We start from the raw sequence: 20,147 nt of genomic DNA on the forward strand, positions 1-20,147 counted from the left end.
CTCAGTTCTTGCTCTGCCCTCATTCTGGTTCACTTTTTTTTTTGTTTTTTAACAGGTTCGGTTGAATTCACTTCATTTGCCACTTTGCTCATCAGCACTTCTCCGCCCTGACTTTCTTTATAACACTGACGCTGTGTAACACGAACATGATATTATTTGCTTGTTCTGACTATATACTGCCCCATAACAAACCATCCTAAATGTAGTGAGGCAATAATCATTCCGTTGCGATCACGAGATCTGTGGGTCAGAATCTGGACAAGGCAGGGATGAATTGTTTCCGCTCCGGGCTGTGGGAGTGCGGAGGTGGGGAGGGGGTGACCTGGATGCTGGCGGCTAGCATCGAGGACTGGAGAGGATGCTCACTTGGGACCTTGAGTACAGCGCCATCTTGTGGCCGCTCCACCCGGGTTGCCCGTCTGAGGGCGTTTGCAGGTGCGTCTGGCGCTCGTGGTAAAACCTGCCTGCCGATGCAGGAGATGTAAGACACGTGGGTTGGATCCTTGGGTGGGGAAGATCCCCAGGAGGAGGGCATGGCAACCTACTCCAGTAGTCTTGCCTGGAGAATCCACGGACGGAGGAACCTGGCAGGCTATGGTCCATGGGGCCGCAAAGAGTCAGACACGACTGGGCCGCTGAGCACGCAGGCACACCCGAAGAGGCGTGTCAGCAGAGCAAGTGTTCCCAGAGACGTGGCCTTTTATGAGCTGGTCTGGGGTCACTTGGGCCCTTCTCTACTGGCTGAAGCCATCCCAGGCCTGCCCACATTCAGGATGGAGCGGTTATCAACTCCACCTCTCCTTAGGAGGAGTGCCAGAGAAGGGGGGGGGGGGCATGTTTTAAGACCACCACTCTCTCAAGATGGAGGGGACATATGTACACCTCTGGCTGATCTATGCTAATGTTTGACAGAAAACAACAACATTCTGTAAAGCAATTATCCTTCCATTAAAATAAATAAATAATAATTTTTTAAAAAGACCACCATTCTTGCTTATTTTCTGTCTCCTTTCTAGGAAGGCTGGGACTCTGTCGGTTGTGTTTTCCATCATATCCCTCAAAGGCACAGGAAGAAATGTTTGCTGATGAATGCTGTATGAAGTTCATGTGGAAAGTGTCATTTTATTCCTAATTTTAAAGCTTTTCATTAAGAGAACATCTCAAATGGCAGGAGCGTCTTCTCAATGGTCTGTGGAGACCGCCAGATGGCCCAGCCACCTCACCTTTCCTGAATCCACACACTGTGCCCCGAGCCTCGCTTCTTCCAGGCTCCACGCTTCCACCCTTGCTATTTCCCAGCACTGTGGTCCTGCTGGACCCTATGAGCTGTTTAAGACATCCTCAGGCTTGACAAGCATTGGATATGACATGTATGCCCAGGACCAAGTGCATTTGAAAGTGCTGTGGTGTCAAACAGGTGAGGGGCCCCTGGGTTGGCAATGCCACTGACATTTCCCAGCGATGCCACCCGTCCATGCCACACGCCGGAGCATGACTACCTGTGACCCCAAGAGTTAACAGAGACCAGAGGCCTTCTGGGTTGAGAATGTCCCCTACTTGATGGTCCCTTTCATCCTCACTGAATCCCAGTCCTTTTGGTTAAGACTTTGAGCTTCTCCACTCAACCTGGCACCTTGCTCGAACCAGAACAGGAATTTGCCATTTTGAGGTCACCTAAGCCTTTAGAGATGACAGCACATTATTCTGCTTTGAGAAAGCCTCTCTGCCACCATGTGTCATATTGCTGGGATTGCAAATCCAAGTCACCTGCCCTTTCTCTATAGAAACCATGTGGTCCCTTCACTGGTCACTTACTCTCCCCTCCAAGCCAAGGACTTGATCTGCATGTAGCTCATCAGTATGTCTGTCGTGGGACTGCATCTCTCAAAGGCAGTGACACAGGGTAGAAAAATGACCAAAGCCTCCCTGGAAGTAACTCCAAGGCATGACTGTTAGCAGTTCCTACTACTGCACCTTCCCCTAAAGGTGCCGGACTCCTGTCTGTTCCGAGCCTATGTCTCCATCCTCCCATGAACCCTGTTGCTTCTCCCACACATGAAAAGACATTCAACCTCACCGATTATTAGGGGAATGCAAGTCAAAGCCACCTCATGCCTGTTAGAATGGCGATTACCAAATAGGCAAGAAATAACCCGTGTTGGTGAGGAGGTGGAGGAAAGGGACCCCTCAGACAGTGTTGACAGGAATGTAAATTGGTGTTCTCACCATGGAAAACAGCATGGAGATTCATAAAAAAATTAAGAATAGAACTATCATATAATCCAGCTATCAACTTCTGAGTATTTACCCAAAGAATTCTAAAATACCAATTTGAAAAGATATATGCACCCCTATGTTCAATGCAGTACTGTTTACAATAGGGTTTCAGTTATGCAAGATGAAAATTATTGATATCTGTTGTATAGCAGTGTGATATAGTTAGCGGTACAATACATTAAAAAATTAAAAAGCGAGGAGAGATAAGAAAGCCTTCTTAAGTGAACAATACAAAGAAATAGAGGGGAAAAAATAGACTGGGAGGGCCTCCCTTTTAGCTCAGGCAGTAAAGAATCTGCCTGCAATGCAGGAGACCTCAGTTCAATTCCTGGGAAGGGAAGATCCCCTGCAGAAGGAAATGGCAACTCACTCCAGTATTCTTGCCTGGGAAATTCAATGGACAGAGGAGCCTGGCAGACTACAGTCCATGGGGTCACAAGAGTCGAACATGACTTAGCGACTAAACCACCACCAGAGATCTCTTCAAGAAAATAGGAGACATAAAGGGAACATTTCATGCAAAGATGGGCACAATAAAGGACAGATACGGTATGGACCTAACAGAAGCAGAAGAGATTAAGAAGAGGTGGCAATATCAAGGGTGAAACAGATCACCAGCCCAGGTTGGATGCATGAAACAAGTGCTCAGGGCTGGTGCACTGGGAAGACCCAGAGGGATGGGATGGGGAGGGAGGTGGGAGGGGGGATCGGGATGGGGAACACATGTAAATCCATGGCTGATTCATGTCAGTGTATGGCAAAAAACCACTACAATATTGTAAAGTAATTAGCCTCCAACTAATAAAAATAAATGGAAAAATAAATAAATAAATAAAAGCAAAAAAAAAAAAAAGAAGAAGAAGAAGAAGAGGTGGCAAGAATACACAGAACTATACAAAAAAGCTCTTAATGATCCCATAACCACAATGGTGTGGTCACTCACCTAGAGCCAGACATCCTAGAGTGTGAAGTCAAATGGACCTTAGGAAGTATTGCTACGAACAAAGCTAGTGGAGGTGATGGAATTCCAGCTGAGCCATTTAAAATCCTAAGAGACGATGCTGTTTAAGTACTGTACTCAAAATGCCATCTAATTTGGAAAACTCAGCACCATACAACTGGAAAAGGTAACTTTTCATTCCAATTCCAAATAAAGGCAATGCCAAAGAATGTTTAAACTACCATACATTTGCACTCATTTCACATACTAGCAAGATTAAGCTCAAAAATCCTTCAAGCTAGGCTTCAGCAGTACATGAACCAAAAACTTCCAGATGTACAAGCTGGATTTAGAAAAGGCAGAGGAGCCAGAGATCAAATTACCAGCATCCACTGGATCATTGAAAAACAAGGGAATTCCAGAAAAACATCTACTGCTTCACTGACTACAGGAAAGTTTGTTGTGTGTGGATCACAACAAACTGTGGAAAATTCTTTAACAGATGGGAAAACCGGGCCACCTTACCTGCCTCCTGTGAAACCTATATTCAGGTCAAGAAGCAACAGTTAGAACTGGACATGGAACAACAGACTGGTTCCAAATTGGGAAAGGACTATGTCAAGGTTGTATATTGTTGTCCTGCTTATTTAACTTCTATGCAGAGTACATTATGCGAAATACCAGGCTGGATGAAGCACAAACTGGAATCAAGATTGCTAGGAGAAATATCAACAACCTCAGGTATGCAGATGATACCATTCTAATTGCAGAAAGCAGAGAGGAACTGAAGAGTCTCTTGATGAGGATGAAACAGGAGAGTGAAAAAGCTGGCTTAAAACTCAACATTCAAAAAACAAAGATCATGGCATCCAGTCCCATCACTTCAAGGCAAATAGATGGGGAAAAAGTGGAAACAGTGACAGAGTTTATCTTCTTGGGCTCCAAAATCACTGTGGATGGTGACTGCAGTCATGAAATTAAAAGATGCTTGCTGCTTGGAAGAAAAGCTATGACAGCAAATTAAAAAGCAGAGACATCACTTTGACCACAAAGGTCTGTATAGTCAAAGCTCTGGTTTTTCCCAGTAGTCATGTATAGATATGAAAGTTGGACCATAACGAAGGCTGAGCGCCAAAGAATTGATGCTTTTGAACTGTGGTGCTAAAGAATGCTCTTGAGAGTACCTTGGACAGCAAGGAGATCAAACCTGTCCATCCTAAAGAAAATAAACTCTGAATAGTCATTGGAAGGACTGATGCTGAAGCTCCAATAATTTGGCCACTTGATGCAGAGTGCTAACTCATTGGAAAAGACCCTGCTGCTGGGCAAGATTGTGGGCAGGAGGAGAGGGGGGTGACAGAGGATGAGATAGTTGAATGGCATCACTGACCCAATGGACATGAGTTTGAGCAAACACCGTGAGATAGTGAAGGACAGGTAAGCCTGGTGTGCTGCAGTCCATGGGGTTGCAAAGAGTCAGACCCAGCTTAGTGACTGAATGACAACAATACAATACACTTAAAATTTAAGAGGGTAAATTTATGTTGTGTGTTTTTGTTTTCACCACATGAGAAAGAGCAGGGCAGGGCAATGTTTTCAGTATGTTTAAAAAGTAAGGAGAAGGAGGAAGAAGACAAAGAAGAGGAGGAGGAGTCCTTATCTCTGCCCATACACAGAAATATGTTTAATATATATAAATACAGTCTTCTAACTCCTGGACATCTCTGAACCTTTATGCTGTTGTACATTGGCACTCTGGAACCAGGAAATTTGTGGAATCAACCCAGTGTCCATGGACAAATGAATGGATAAGCAAAATGTGGCATATAATACGATGAAATATCAATCATCTAAAGAAAAGGAAATTCTGACTTGTACTACAAAGCGGATGAAACTTGGGGACACAAAGCTCAGTCAAATAAGTCACAAAGAGACAAATACTGTGCAGTTCCATTTACGTGTAGAGCTTAGAACAGTCAGTACCGTGGAGGCAGAAGGCAGAATGGTGGCAGAGTGGTGTCGGCAGGTTGAAACGCCCCCTTTGTCCGTCCCTTCCACTCTACAACCAGCAGAGCATCCACAGCTCAAAGATACCTCCGCCCAGCACCCCAGAGAGTGCCGCACACCTGACCGTAAAGGTGGGTGGGCTGGAACCCACCGAGGAGGGGGAACCGGGGAAACCGCGCGCGCGGTTCCTGCGATCCTGGCCTCTGGCTAGGGCAGCTGCGCCCAGAGAACCTGGGAGCCGCAGGAGGAGAGGTCCACGCGGCTCCAGCCTCAGGCGGCAACAGCATCTGCAGCCCCAAGTAACTAGGGAGTGTCGGCAGTGGGGCCTGGGACCCAGGTCTTCAGCGGCCGAGGTGCCCAAACGCCGGCCCCTGCCTGCACGTCCCACAGTGGCGGCCCCCCAAACCTTACAACACCGCACACAGCAGGGCTGCCCCTCACCATTCCAGGCGCTACTTCACCCCCACACACCGCAGGCAGCAGCAGAGCCTGTGAATCAGGGGACCTCGGGCATGGCAAAAGGAGCCCGCCATGCAGATGCTCCAGGCCAGGACCCCAGAGACACTGGAAGCCTGGCGCTAAAGAGCACAGAGGCACAAGAAGCAACAGCAGGCGCACAGGCAACACCTCTGAAAAAGGCTGCGGACAGTGGAGGCGGATTCCAACCACCCAAGGCAGCTCAGTTAGAAACCAAAGAGCTGTGCTTTAGCGCCACCTGCTGGAAAACAAAAGAAAGGCCTCTCCATTCTAATCTTTAGAATTGAAAAAGGTTTTTTCTTTCCCGAAAAAGAGACACGTGTAAATGCATAGCTGATTTATTTTGCTCTACAACAGAAACCAAAATTGTAAAGCAACTAAACTCCAATAAAAATTAACTTTAAAAAGGTTTTTGTTATTCTAAATGTGCCAGTAGATGAACAATTCATCAAGAACCATGGAGACACTCAGTAACAATGTACCGCAAAATGAAAATTACAGTTCTCCAGAAACCAATCTTAAATTTATAGAAAACTTCAATCTAACATAGAAAATTCAAAATAACTGTGAGCATGAAACTCAATGAGCTCAAAAATAAAATGGATAGAAGGAATACTTTACCAAAGAGACTGAAATTCTAAAAAGAACCAAACTGGGACTTCCCTGGCCATCCAGTGGCTAAGTTTCCATGCTTCCAATGCAGGAGATGCGGGTTCGATCCCTTGTCAGGGAAGTAAGATCCCACATGCCTTGGAGTGTGGCTAAATAAGTAAATAAATAATAATAATAAAAGAACCAAACAGAAATTCTGGAGCTGAAAAATTCAATAAATGAGATGAAGTATTCATTAGCAAGTATTGGAAATAGAGCAGACCACATGGAAGAGAGAATTAGTAAGCTTCAAGACAGAAATTTAGAAATGAAGAGGAAAGAGAAACAAGATATTAAAAAAATAAAGAAATTCTGTGAGAAATTTCCAACTCTTTTAGAAGGGCAACATTAGAGTAATGGATATCCCAGAGGTAGAAGAGAGGGAAAAAGGGAATAGAGAGTTTATTTAAAGAAATAATAGCTGAGAACTTCCCAAACCTGGAGAAGGAACTAGATATAGAAGTTCATGAAGCTAAAAGAACACCTAATAATTTCAATGTAAACAGGTCTTTTTCAAGACACACTACATTAAAATTGTCAGAAGTCAGTGCCAAAGAATTTAAGGCAAAGAAGGAAAAAAGGATGGTAAACAGACAAAGAACCCCTATTAGGTTATCAACAGATTTCTCAGCAGAAACTCTACAGGCCAGGAGGAAGTGGAATGACCTTCTCAAAAAACTACTGAAAGATGGAAATGGTCACCCCAAAATACTCTATCAGAAGACCTATCATTCAGATGTGGAGGAGAGATAAAGACTTTTCCAGAAAAACAAAAGCTGAGATAACTCATCAATACTAGACCTTGTCTTACAAAAAAAAATGTTAAAACAAACTTTTCTAACTCATCTCTTCTTTTGTTTCCTTTTAGGCAAAAGTATACAAAAGTTTGAGTAAGCTGATAAATAGACAATCAGAAAATTGCGATTCCTTATCAGAATTGCTTTTTAAACACTTTATTGTAGTATAAAGGTTAAAAGAGGGAGTAGAAAAATAAACTATAGATATTTCAATTTGGTAACAAACCCACAGAATAAAAAGGGATATTTTGAGACAAGAAAATCACAAAAGGGAGAAAGGAAAGAACAGAACTTATATAGCTAAACGAATATATGATGTTATCAGCAGTGGGACCTCCCTGGTGGTCCCGTGGTTGAGACTTTGTCTTCTAGTGCAAGGGGTGAGGGCTTGATCCCTAGTCAGGGAGCCAAGACCCATATGCCTTGCAGTCAAAAAACCACACATGAAAAACACAAGCAATATTTTAACAAATTAAATAAAGACTTTAAAAGATATTATCAACATAAAAAGAGCTATTTTGTCTGAGACATTTTATAAAACTCTCATGGTAGCCAAAATATAAGTCTAAAGAAAACACACAGAATCTTTAAAAAAAAAAAAAAGGAAAGAAAATGAGAAAACATTGTAAATCGCCACCAAACCAAATGGCAGAGAGAAACACAAGGATAAAGCAACAGTGAAAATATGGAGCAACTAGAAAAGATAAAATGGCAGTACTAAATTTTCCTCTATCAATAATCACCCTAAACATAAATGGATTAAATTCACGTATAAAAAGACACAGAATGGCTGTATGAATTAAAAAACAAGATGCAACTATACGCTGCCACCAGGAGACTCATCTCAGCTCTAAAGACAAATATAGGCTATAAGCAAAGGGAAGGAAGATGATTCTCCAAAAAATGGAAGCCCAAAATAAGTGGGTATAGTCATACTTGTACCAGATGAATTAGACTTAAAGTGAAAAAAGGTAAGAAGAGACAAAGATAGACAGTATATAATGATAAAGGGGACAATTCATCAAGACGACATACAATAATTAGTATATATGCATCTCACATAGGGACACCAAAACATATTTAAAAAGTAACTAATAGACCTGAAGGGTAAAACTGATACTTCTGAGCAACACAATAATAAGGAGGGGACTTTAACACTCCCATTTACATCAATGGATAGATCAACAAGGAAATGGTTTCCTTAGATGAAACTTTAGGTCAGATGGATTTAATGGATTTATACAGGACATTCCATCCAAAGGCAGAAAAATACACATACTTCTCAAATGCATATGGAACTTTCTCAAGGATAGACCATCTATTGGGACACAGAACAAGTCTCTATAAGATTAAGAAGACTGAGATCATATCAAGCATCTTCTCCAGTCACAATGGTATGAATTAGAAATCAACCACAAGAAGAAAGCTGAAAAAATTACAAATATGTGGAGATTGAACAACTATTGAGTCAATGAAAAAAATCAAAGGAGAAATCAAAAATTACTCAAAGACAAATGAAAATGCAACACGAGATCTATGGGGTGCAAGAAAAACAGTACTAAGAGAGAAACTTATTGAGCAGGCCTACTTCAATAAACAAGAAAAATCTCAAATAAACAATATAACCTTATAACTAAAGAAACCAGGGAAAGTAGAACAAATGAAGTCAAAAGTCAGTAGAAGGAAGAAAATAATAAACTCAGAGAAGAAATAAAACAGAGCTAATAGAAAAGATCAGTAAAACTAATATTTTTTTTTAAAAAAGATAAACAAAATTGATAAACTAGCTAGCTTCGCTAAGAAAAAGTAGGAAGTCTATGACAAGTAATATTAGAAAGCAAAGAGGAGAAATAACAATAAATAGCACAAAGATAGGAAGGATTAAGACAGCTTTATGAACAGCTATATGCCAAACAAATTACACAACCTAGAAGAAATGGACAAACTCTTAGAATCATACAACCATCCAATACTAGATCATGAAGAAACACTAGTGTAGAGATTGAAATAGTAAATAAAACGCTCCTCCCAAACAAAACTCAGAATCAGAAAGCTTCACAGGTGAAGGTGGCTACCACATATTCAAAGAAGATTTCATGCCTTCTCAAACTCCTCCAGAAAACCAAAGAGGAGGGAACACTTCTTAACTTATTTTATGAGGCCAACATCACCCTAAGACCAAAACCAGACAAGAACAATACCAAAAAAGAAAATTACAGGCCAATATTTCTGATGAACACAGATACAAAAACCATCAACAAGATATTAGCAAACCAAATCACATATCATAATCAAGTGGGATTTATCACAGAGATGCAAGGATACTCCAACATCTGCAAAATCAATATGCTACAGTGCATATACAAAATGAAGGATAAAAACCATATGATCATCTCAATAGATGCAGAAAAAGCAGTTGACAAGATTCAACACCAGTTTATGATTTAAAAACTCTCAATAAAGTGGGTATAGAAGGAATGTACATCAACATAATAAAGGCTACATATGACAAACCCACAGCTAACATCATATTCAGTGGTGAAAAACTGAATGCCATCCCTCTAAAATCAGGAACAAGAAAAGAATGTTCACTCTTGCCATTCTTATTCAATGTATGTTGACATTTCTACCCAGAGCAATTAGTTCAAAAACAAGGCGGGGGGCATCCAAATTGGAAAAGAAGAAGTAAAACTGTCGCTGTTTAAGGATTACATGATTTTATGTATAGAAAACCCTAAAGACTCCATTGAAAGTCTGTTAGAAAAAATAAGCAAATATAGTATAGTCACAGAGTAAAAAATCAACATACAAAAATATATTGCATTTCTATACATTAACAATGAGCTACCAGAAGGAGAAATTAACATTTTCATTTACAAAAAAGGAAAACATACCTAGGAATGAACTTAACCAAGGAGTTAAAAGATTTGTATACTGAAAACTATAAGTCATTATTAAAAGACATTAAAGAAGATGCAAATAAATGGAAAGATACCTGTGCTATTGGATTTGAAGAATTAACATTGCCTTAGGTGATACGGACATTTTTATAATCTACAGATTCAATGCATTCACCATCAATATCTCAAGGACATTTTTCACAGATAGAGCAAAAAATTCTAAAATGTATGTGGAACCACAAAAGACCCCAAACAAAATCATCCTGAGAAAAAAGGACAAATCACTCCCTGATTTCAATCTATATTACAAAAGCACAGTAACCAAAACAGCATGGTATTGGCAGAAAAACAGATACAAAGATCAAAGGAACAGAACTGAGAACCCAGAAATAAACCCATGCATATATGGTCACTAATATTTAACAAGACAGCAAAGAACATACAACGGAGAAAGGATAGTCTCTTCACTAAATGGTTTTGGGAAAACTGGTCAGTCACATGCAAAAAAGTAAAACTACACCACTATCTGACACCATACACAAAGATCAATTTATAATTGATTAAGGACTTGAATGGAAGACCTGAAATCATAAAACTCTAGAAGAAAACATAAGCAATACATTCTTTGATAATGGTTTTAAGAATAACTTTTTAGATATGTCTGCTCAGGCAAGGGAATCAAGAGCAAAAATAAACAAATGAGATTATACAAAAATAAAAAGCTTTGCATAGGAAAGGAAATTATCAATAAAACAAAAAACAACCTATAGAATGAGAGAAGATATCTGCAATTGATATATTGGGTTGTTCAAAAAGTCCATCTGGCCATTTTACAGAAGAGCCAAATGAATTTTTTGGCCAACCGAATATCATATGAAAGTGAAAGTGTTATCGCTCAGTTGTGTCCAACTTTTTGCGAATCGATGGACTGTAGCCTGCCAGGCTCCTCTGTCCATGGGATTCTCCAGGCAAGAATACTGGAGTGGGTAGCCATTTCCTTCTCCAGGGGATCTTTCCAACCCAGGGGTCAAAGCCTGCTCTTCTGCATTGAAGGCAGAGTCTCTACTGTCTGAGCCAGCAGGGAAGCCCAGTATTATCTGATGAGGGGTAAACATTCAAAATATATAAAGAACTCATACAAATCGATGAGAAAAAATAAACAACATGATTTAAAAAATGGGCAGAGAGGCTAAACAGACATTTTTTCCAGAGATGATATATAGATGGCCAACAGGTACATGAATGATGTTCAATATCACTAGTTATTAGGGAAATACAAGTCAAAGCCCCAGTGAGATATCACTTCATGCCTGTTAGAATGGATATTCTTAAAAAGGCAAGAAATCAGTACTGGTAAGGAGGTGGAGAAAAGGGAATCTGCATGCAGTGTCGGTGGGAATGTAAATTAGGGCAGCCACTATGGAAAACGGGATGGAGATTCCTCAAAAATATTAAGAAGAGAACGGCCATATGATCCGGCTGTAACACTTACTCGTATCAGCCAAGGAATACATAAACACCAATTTGTAAAGAAACATGCACTCCTATGTTCATGGCGGCATTATTTACTATAGCCAAGATATGAAAAAAAATCTAGATGTTCATCAACAGATGAAGAAGATATGACATGTATTATATGTGTGTACACACATACACAGACACACTAGAATCTTAAGATATTTTGAAAGCCAGACACAGTCACATAACTTCTTATAATCTATTTTTATAATTGTTTCACTTTATTATTAATTATAGTTAATCTCCTACAGTACCTAATTTATAAATTAAACTTCATCATAGTGATATGGGATTGGTATTATTCCAGGTCTCAGGTATCCACTGGGGGTCCTGGGATGTATCCCCCTCAGGTAAGGGGTGACTGAAAGTGAAAGTGTTAGTCGTGTCCGACTCTTTGGGACCCCATGGACTGTAGCCGGCCAGGCTCCTCTGTCCATGGGATTTTCCAGGCAAGAATACTAGAGTGGGTTGCCATTCACTTCTCCAGGGGATCTTCCCAACCTAGGGATTGAACCCAGGTCTCCTGCATTGCAGGTAGATTCTTTATTGTCTGAGCCACCAGGGAAGCCCTACTGCATATATAAAAACACATCATTGCCTCGCATCTCATTGTCAAGGGATAGATGCAGACTTTATAATGCTCAAGTCAATCTTACTCACTTCCAGAACACACTAAGAAACGAGATGTACCTGGCACCTGCTGTCTGGTTATTATTGGATGGCCCATCCAGTCTTGGACCTGATTCCATGATAGGCAAGTAGCCTTGATAATAACAAGCATATCAAGGCAGAAATAAAGACTACAAAATAGGTCTTCAATTGAGAGTTCTGTCCAATGAGAACTCCATCTTTTTTAAATGATGAAACCAGGGCTTAGAGAGGTTAAGGAAACTTCTGGAGTCTTCATGCTATTAAGTGATAGAACCAGGTCTGTTTGATCCACATTTTAGTTTTTGTGATATTAAATATGAAGTTAATGTTACTACTGCAAACTCTTCTGGACACACCAGAAATTTATAATTCCTTAAAAAAATTATGCTTCTGATATGCAGTGCAGAGAAAATTAACATTTCTGAAGCTGATGGTGGGGTTGTTTTCCTGACGAAGGTGAAAGAGGAGAGTGAAAAAGCTGGCTTAAAACTCAACATTCAAGAAACTAAAATCATGGCATCCCGTCCCATCACTTCATGGCAAATAAATGGGGAAAAAAATGGAAACAGCAATAGACTATTTTCTTGGGCTCCAAAATCACTGCAGACAGTGACTGCCGCCATGAAATTAAAAGATGTTTGCTCCTTGGAAGACAAGCTATGACAAACCTAGACAGTATATTAAGATGCAGAGACATCATTTTGCTGACAAAGATCCACATAGTCAAATCTATTCAGTAGTCATGTAACAGATGTGAGAGCTGGACCATAAAGAAGGTTGAGCACCAAAGAATTGATGCTTTCAAACTGTGGTGTTGGAGAAGACTCTTGAAAGTCCTTTGGACAGCAAGGAGATAAGTCAATCCTAAAGGAAATCAACCCTGAATATTGATTAGAAGGACTGATGCTGATATTCCAATACGCTGGCCACCTGATGCAAAGAGCTGACTCACTGGAAAAGACCCTGATGCTGGGAAAGATTGAAGGCAGGAGGAGAAGGGGACGACAGAAGATGAGATGGTTGGATGACATCACTGACTCAGTGGACGTGAGTTTGAGCAAACTCCAGGAGATGGTGAAGGACAGGGAAGTCCGGCATGCTGCAGTCTATGGGGTCAAAAAGAGTTAGACTGACTTAGTGACTGAACAGCGAAATTATAGGGCGTGACTGTAGGTGGCGCCAGTGGTAAAAGAATCTGCCTGCCTCCAGTGCACAAGAGATGTGGGTTCAATCTCTGGACTGGGAAGATCCCCTGGAGGAGGAAATGGCAACCCACTCCAGTGGGGTTGCCTGGGAGATCCCGTGGACAGAGGAGTCTGGCGGGCTACAGTCCATGGCATCCCAGATTTGGACACGACTTAGCTCCTGAGCAGCGGCAGCAGGGCCCTTGGCAACAGAGCTGCCCTCTGTCCCTTTTCCCATGGGAGGCCCATTTCATGTGAAATATAAAAATGTCTTCACAGACTTCATGGATAATGAAATATTAGACCTGTTAAACTAAAACAAAATCCAAAACAGACACCACTGAAGCTCAGATCATTTCAGGCATATTACTAAGAGCAAAACAACAGCTTGAAAACAAAATGATGGAGGTTAGGCCCCAGACTTTGGGAAATAGCAAGTATAATCACTGACTTGTTCTACAGGGATGAAGTCGAGATGAACGATTTGAAAACTGCATGAGATTTAGAAATGTCTGGCGTCCTTTACTTCCCTCTCACTGGGTGTGTGTTTCATGGAAATTCAGTCTCATCTGACTGGAGGTGTCATGCACTTTTCCATGTGTGACTGAGTTTTTCATTTTCAGGGTGGTTTGAGTGGCTGTTTATGAAATATATTTATGGATCATTTCATGTGAAAAGGTTAGGGCTGTTTGCATTGAGTTCTAGGAGAAACCTGCATCCGGAGACAATTAGGGTGACAAAGGTCAAAGGGCAGGGAGCTTCCTTGGGAAAAATAAAACATCGAGGTCTTTTTTCTCTCTAGTGCCTGTCTGGGTGGGACATTCTGCTGACCTCAGGTGTCACAGTTATGCTCTCTGACCGGGAAGACAGTTCCCTCAGGACATCACATCCTTTTAAATTTTATTCATCTTTTTATTAATTTTTTTGATGTGGACCATTTTTAAAGTCTTTACTGAATTTGTTACAATATTATTTCTGTTTTATATTCTGTTTTTTGGCCACGAGACCTGTGAGATCTTAGTTCCCTGACCAGGGATCGACCTGCGCTGCCTGCATTGGACGGTAAAGCCTTAACCACTGGACCCCCAGGGAAGTACGACATTCCTTCTTTAGGGTCCCTTTTTATCTTTTCCTCAAGTAAGCCTGTGATCTCTGTGACCTTATATGATCTTCGGTTTCCAGTCCCTGTCCCATCACAGGACTTCCGGGAGGTTGGGGTTAGAATGAAGACTGGTCATGAAAAAGTGTGTTTGGCTTAAAGGTGGTTTTGCAGGTGGCCTGAGGACCAAGTCGGGGTGGGGGGCTTCTCCAGGGACACAGTGTCTAGCAGTCCAGTGGATTCCTCAGGCACTGGGGATGGAAGGTCCATCTCAGCACTGTGTCATTGCCACACGTTTTGTGATTCCCTGTGAGCTGTGTGCGGACAAGTTTTTGTTGTTTTTAGTCCCTAAGTTGTATCCAACTCTTTTGCGACCCCGTGAACTGTAGCCTGCCAGGCTCCTCTGTCCAAGGAATTCTCCAGGTAAGAATAGTGGAGTGGGTTGCGATTTCCTTCTCCAGGGGATCTTCCCAACCCAGGAATCGAGTCTGCGACTCCTGCCACATCTCTTGCATGGCAGGTGGATTCTTTACGGCTGAGCCACTGGGAAAGCTCCGGGGACAAGCTGGGCAGAGGTTAAAGGGCTCATAAATTGTTAGCAACATGTACCAAGTTCAAAATGACTTTCATGGAACAGTTTCTCATGAAAGGTAGTGTGGCGATTCTAACCTCCATCCACAAGAGGGGGCAACTGAGAGTCCCTCATGGGAAGCAAGAGGTTACCAAGGCTGGCAGTTGGCAGTGCTGGAATCTGCCTTCTGACCCCAGGATCCCTTCCACCCCGTAGACCCGCCTCCCTCCTGGGGAAGCAGCAGGAAGGAGGGGGCTGAGGTTCTGGGCCTGACACCAGTGGCTACTCTCCTTGTGGGGGCGTTGACTCCCACAGGGACAGGCGTTCACCCCTAGTCCAGTTGAGCCCAGGGTTTGATGAACAGTGAAAGTCTGAGCCAGGCTTTCTCAAGAAAATCCCCAAAGCTTTTGTTACTCAGACGCACATTTCAGTGAATCTGAAATTTTTACAACAGCTCCCTTCGGGCAGTTTATTTTTCTTGAAAGCTGTTCAGGTTTGGGAAGCTTAGACTTAGTTAAGATCAATGTGGTAACCAAGGCTCTGGCAGGAGAACGTTCCAAAATTCCCCAGCCACCTCTCCCACTATGAGGCAAGCCAGGGCAGCCCCTGGTGACCCATGACCGACTGCAGGCTCTGTGCCCCAGACCCTGCTTTGTTCTGGCTACACAGCTCCTGAGAGGTACTAGGGAGGATCAGGCAAGGATGATTCGAGAAACCCCAGCCTCTGCTCCAGGGACACTTCCAACTCGCTTTCCTATGTAAACGCTCTATTGAGGCAATCTATACATAAGATATAAGGGCTTCCCTGGTAGCTCAGACAGTAAAGAATCCACCTGCAATGCAGGAGACAAGGGTTCAATCTCTGGGTCGGGAAGATCTGCTGGGGAAGGGAATGGCTACTCACTCTAGTATTCGTGCCTGGAGAATCCCAGGGACAGAATCCCATGTAGCTTGCGGGCTACAGTCCATGGGGTCACAAAGAGTCAGACGCAACTTAACACTTTCACTTTCAAAGAGTCCATCTCTATTATTTGCCTGGAAGTAAAATTAGAAGCCTTTCTAATATTTTTCTTCTCTGCCTCCATATTCTAGAGGAAATTCTATTTAACATCCACCATGATTTATGGCAACCCACTCCAGTATTCTTGCCTGGAAAATCTCATGGACAGAGGATCCTGGCATGCTACAGTCCATGGGGTCCCAAAGAGTTGGACAAGAGTAAGTGACTTCACATGATTTATTATTTTGTAGCAAAATAAAACCAGGTAGCTCTTTTACTTGATGTGAATGCCAAAGGACTTCACATTTACAGCATCCATAATTGTTTGGTGGTGGTGGTGGTGGTGGTTTAGTCGCTAAATCATGTCAGACTCTTGCGACCCCATGGACTGTAGCTCACCAGGCTCCTCTCGCTATGGGATTTTCCAGGCAAGAATACTGGGAGTGGGTTGCCATTTCCTTCTCCAACAGGGATCTTCCTGACCCAGGAATCAAACCCAGGTCTCCTGCATTGCAGGCAGATTCTTTACCAACTGAGCTATGAGGGAAGTCCCCGTAATTGTTTACCTCCAAATAAATCTTTTGAATGGAACAATCCACAAAATACTTCCTACAGAGAGAAAGAAGTAGGCACATCTGATTTCTTAGTGTGTCCTGGGGGTTGGATTGACTTGAGCATTACAAAGTAAAACCTGTATCTGTCTCATGACAATGGGATGTGATGCAATGATGTATTTTTAGATATACAGTAGTCACCCCCAAGGCCTTCCTACATGGCTCAGTGGTAAAGTATCTGCCTGCCAATGCAGGAGATCCAGGTTGGAACTCTGGGTTGGGAAGATCCCCTGGAGGAAGAAATGGCAACCCATTCCAGTATTCTCGCCTTGAGAATCCCATGGACAGAGGAGCCTGGTGGGCTACAGTCCATGGGGTCACAAAGAGTCAGACATGACTGAGCAACTGAGCACGCATGCACGCACCTGTTACCTGAGGGGGATATATAACTGGAGCCTCAAATAGTACCAAACCCCATTCATACTATGATGAATTTTAATTTATAAATTAGGTACTGTAAGAGGTTAACAATAACCAAAAGGGACTTCCTTGGTGGTTCAGTGGTTGACTGTGCTTCCAGTGCAGGGGCCTACAGGTTTGATCCCTGGTTGGGGAACTAAGATCCCACATGCTGCATGATGCATCTAGAAAATTAAAAACAAAAACAAAACAAAACAACACCCTCCCCCAGAAAAAAAACAAGGAAAGTGTGAGAAACCATCAGGGCCAAGAAGCACCTAAAGGAGTCATGACAAATAAATGTAATGTATCCTGGAGGGGATCCTGGAGAAGATAAAGGACATTAGGGGAAAACTGAGGACATCTGAATAAAATCTGGATTAAAAAAAGAAACAAAGTAGAACAATTATAAAAATATACTGTAATAAAGGTTATGTGAATGTAGTCTGTCTTTCAAAATATCTTATTGCATGGATTTTATGCCTTTTCTGTCTTAACCAAGGACGTATGTGCTATGGCCATGACTTTTGCAGTTTGAGGTGGACAGTAAATGTAACACGAATTTCTTTTTTCCTTTTCCACAATGTCATGGACTAATTTATTCTTACCATAAATCTTAGGAACTTCACCATGTGATATTCTTTCTTTTCCTTATTAAGTTGAGGACTTTCACATTTTCACATAAAGGAAACACTGTATGGCTTCTCTTTGGCACAGATCACCATCTTCACTCCTCTTGCACTCTGGAGTCATTATTAAGACAAGTAAGGGTCACTTGAACATAACTGATAACAGAGTTGGCTACTAAGTAACTAACGGGTGGTGGATATGCTGGACAGAGGTATGATTCATGTTCTGGGTGGGACGGAGCTGATGTGAGATTTCACCACATGACTTAAAACAAGCAGTTTATAACTGATGAGTTGTTCAGTTCCAGAATTTTCCATTTAATATTTTTGAACTGCAGTTGACTGCAGGTACCTGAAATGGCAGAATGCGAAACCACGGATAGAAGGCGACTACTGTCATCTGCTTTATTGCCTGTGGGCTCCTTGAGGGCAAGAGTGAGTCCTGCTTGCCACTGTGGCCTCAGCATGTGGTCTTGACTATTGATTTGTTTTAAATCAAGGAAGCAAAAGTTCTGTCTTTTGTTATTTGAAAAGTTTGTTCTAAAAGACCCAGGAAGACTAATCTTAGAAAGGAAAGCAGTTTTTCGAAAACACCTGTCCAGAGGTTGAAATCACTGAAAGGTACCTTACCATTTCCTCGCCAATCTGGACAAGTTATCTGTGGATGCCCGGGCTTCTGGGTGGAGGCTAGGTAACAAGTCCAGGAGCCACGCTCGTCCTTCTGCCCCAGAGCAGGGGGGTAGCACAGAGCTCATCGCCAGTCGATGAGGTGGATACTCTGAGCCTCCTTTCATAAACACAGACACCGAAACAGTGAGATCAGGAAACTGCTAACACGTTCTTAGCAGACTCTCTGCTTGCGAATCACAAACCAACTGAGGCTTAATTTTGTAAAGGAAGAAAGGTAGGGGAGGGGCAAGGAGGGCTGTTTATATTCATGCTTATGTGTGGAATCTAGAAAAATAGTACTGTGATCTTATTTGCAGAGCAGATACAGAGACACAGACATAGAGAACAAATACATGGACACCAAGGCGGGAAGGAGGTGGGTAGGAGGAACTGGGAGCCTGGGGTCGACACATACGCTACCGATACTACACAAAACACAGGTGCCCGATGAGACCCGACGTGAGCACAGGGGGCGCTACTCGGGCTCTGAGGTGGTCTAAATGGGGACGAGGTCCAAAGGGGAGGGGATGTGTGTATCCACGCGACGGAGTCATTCTGTCGCACAGCAGGAAGTAACACACGCTGTACAGGAATTGTAAAGAACAACAAGAATTAAAAAATAAAAGAGTTGGGGAAAACAAAGAACCCCAGGATATTCTGCACAACCCAAAGGCAGACTTGCCGCTAGACCCAGGAAAGTATTGAGTTCAAATCAGTAAAGCGCTGGGAACCCAGGAAACACACCCATGATTCTCTCCTGCAGAAGGGTTTCTTTTTCTTGACATCCTCATCTGTGTAGAGAATAATAGCCGCTCCACAGCTCAAGTCATATATTACAGGAGTTATAATATATATTATATATAATAACATATATTATATATATTAATTATATATAATATTATATTCATATACGATTATATATAAATTATATTATATAATTATATATTACATTATACATATAATATATAATAAAATTATACATATTTATGTATTATATATAATTATATACTATACATTACATATTAACATATAATATATAATAATTATATTATATATTATATATACTTTATAATTTATATCATAATAATGGTAATATATTATATTAATATATAATATATTAATATATTATATTATAGTCATATATTGTTTGCACTTTCAAAACCTGATTGCTCCTCTGTCTCAATTCTAAACTCCTTAGAAAAACAATTGCAATTTCTTAGAAGGGCCTGGAGTCAGGCACACAAATATGGTTGCAAGAGTCTCTCCACCGGAGAAACATTGAAAGTCAGATTCCATGCAAACAATGCCAAGTTCACACAACTAGTAAAGCTTAAATTTCTGTTTATCCCACTTTTTCGAACAGGCTCTGGCTTTTTCTGCCCCTCTGATGCTTTGAAGAAAGCTGTTTGATACTTTTTCTCATCCTTTTTAGCCTCTCAAGAAGGTCATCAGTTTAAAATCCATATGATCTCAATAGATGCAGAAAAAGCATCTGACAAAATTCAATGCACATGTTTAAGACAACTCTCAAAGTTGGTATACAGAGAACATCTCAACATAATAATGGCCACTTATGACAAATTTACAGCTAACATCATACTCAATGGTTAAAAGCTGAAAAATCTTCCTCTAAAATCAGGGACAAGACAAAGATGCCAACTCGTGCCAATTCTATTTAATGTAGTATTGGAAGACCTGGCCACAGTAATCAGACACAAAAAAGAAATGAAAGGCATCCAAATTGGAAGGGGAGAAGTAAAAACT

Source organism: Muntiacus reevesi, chromosome 2, assembly GCF_963930625.1.
Source record: "Muntiacus reevesi chromosome 2, mMunRee1.1, whole genome shotgun sequence".
NCBI classification, from domain to species: domain Eukaryota; kingdom Metazoa; phylum Chordata; class Mammalia; order Artiodactyla; family Cervidae; genus Muntiacus; species Muntiacus reevesi.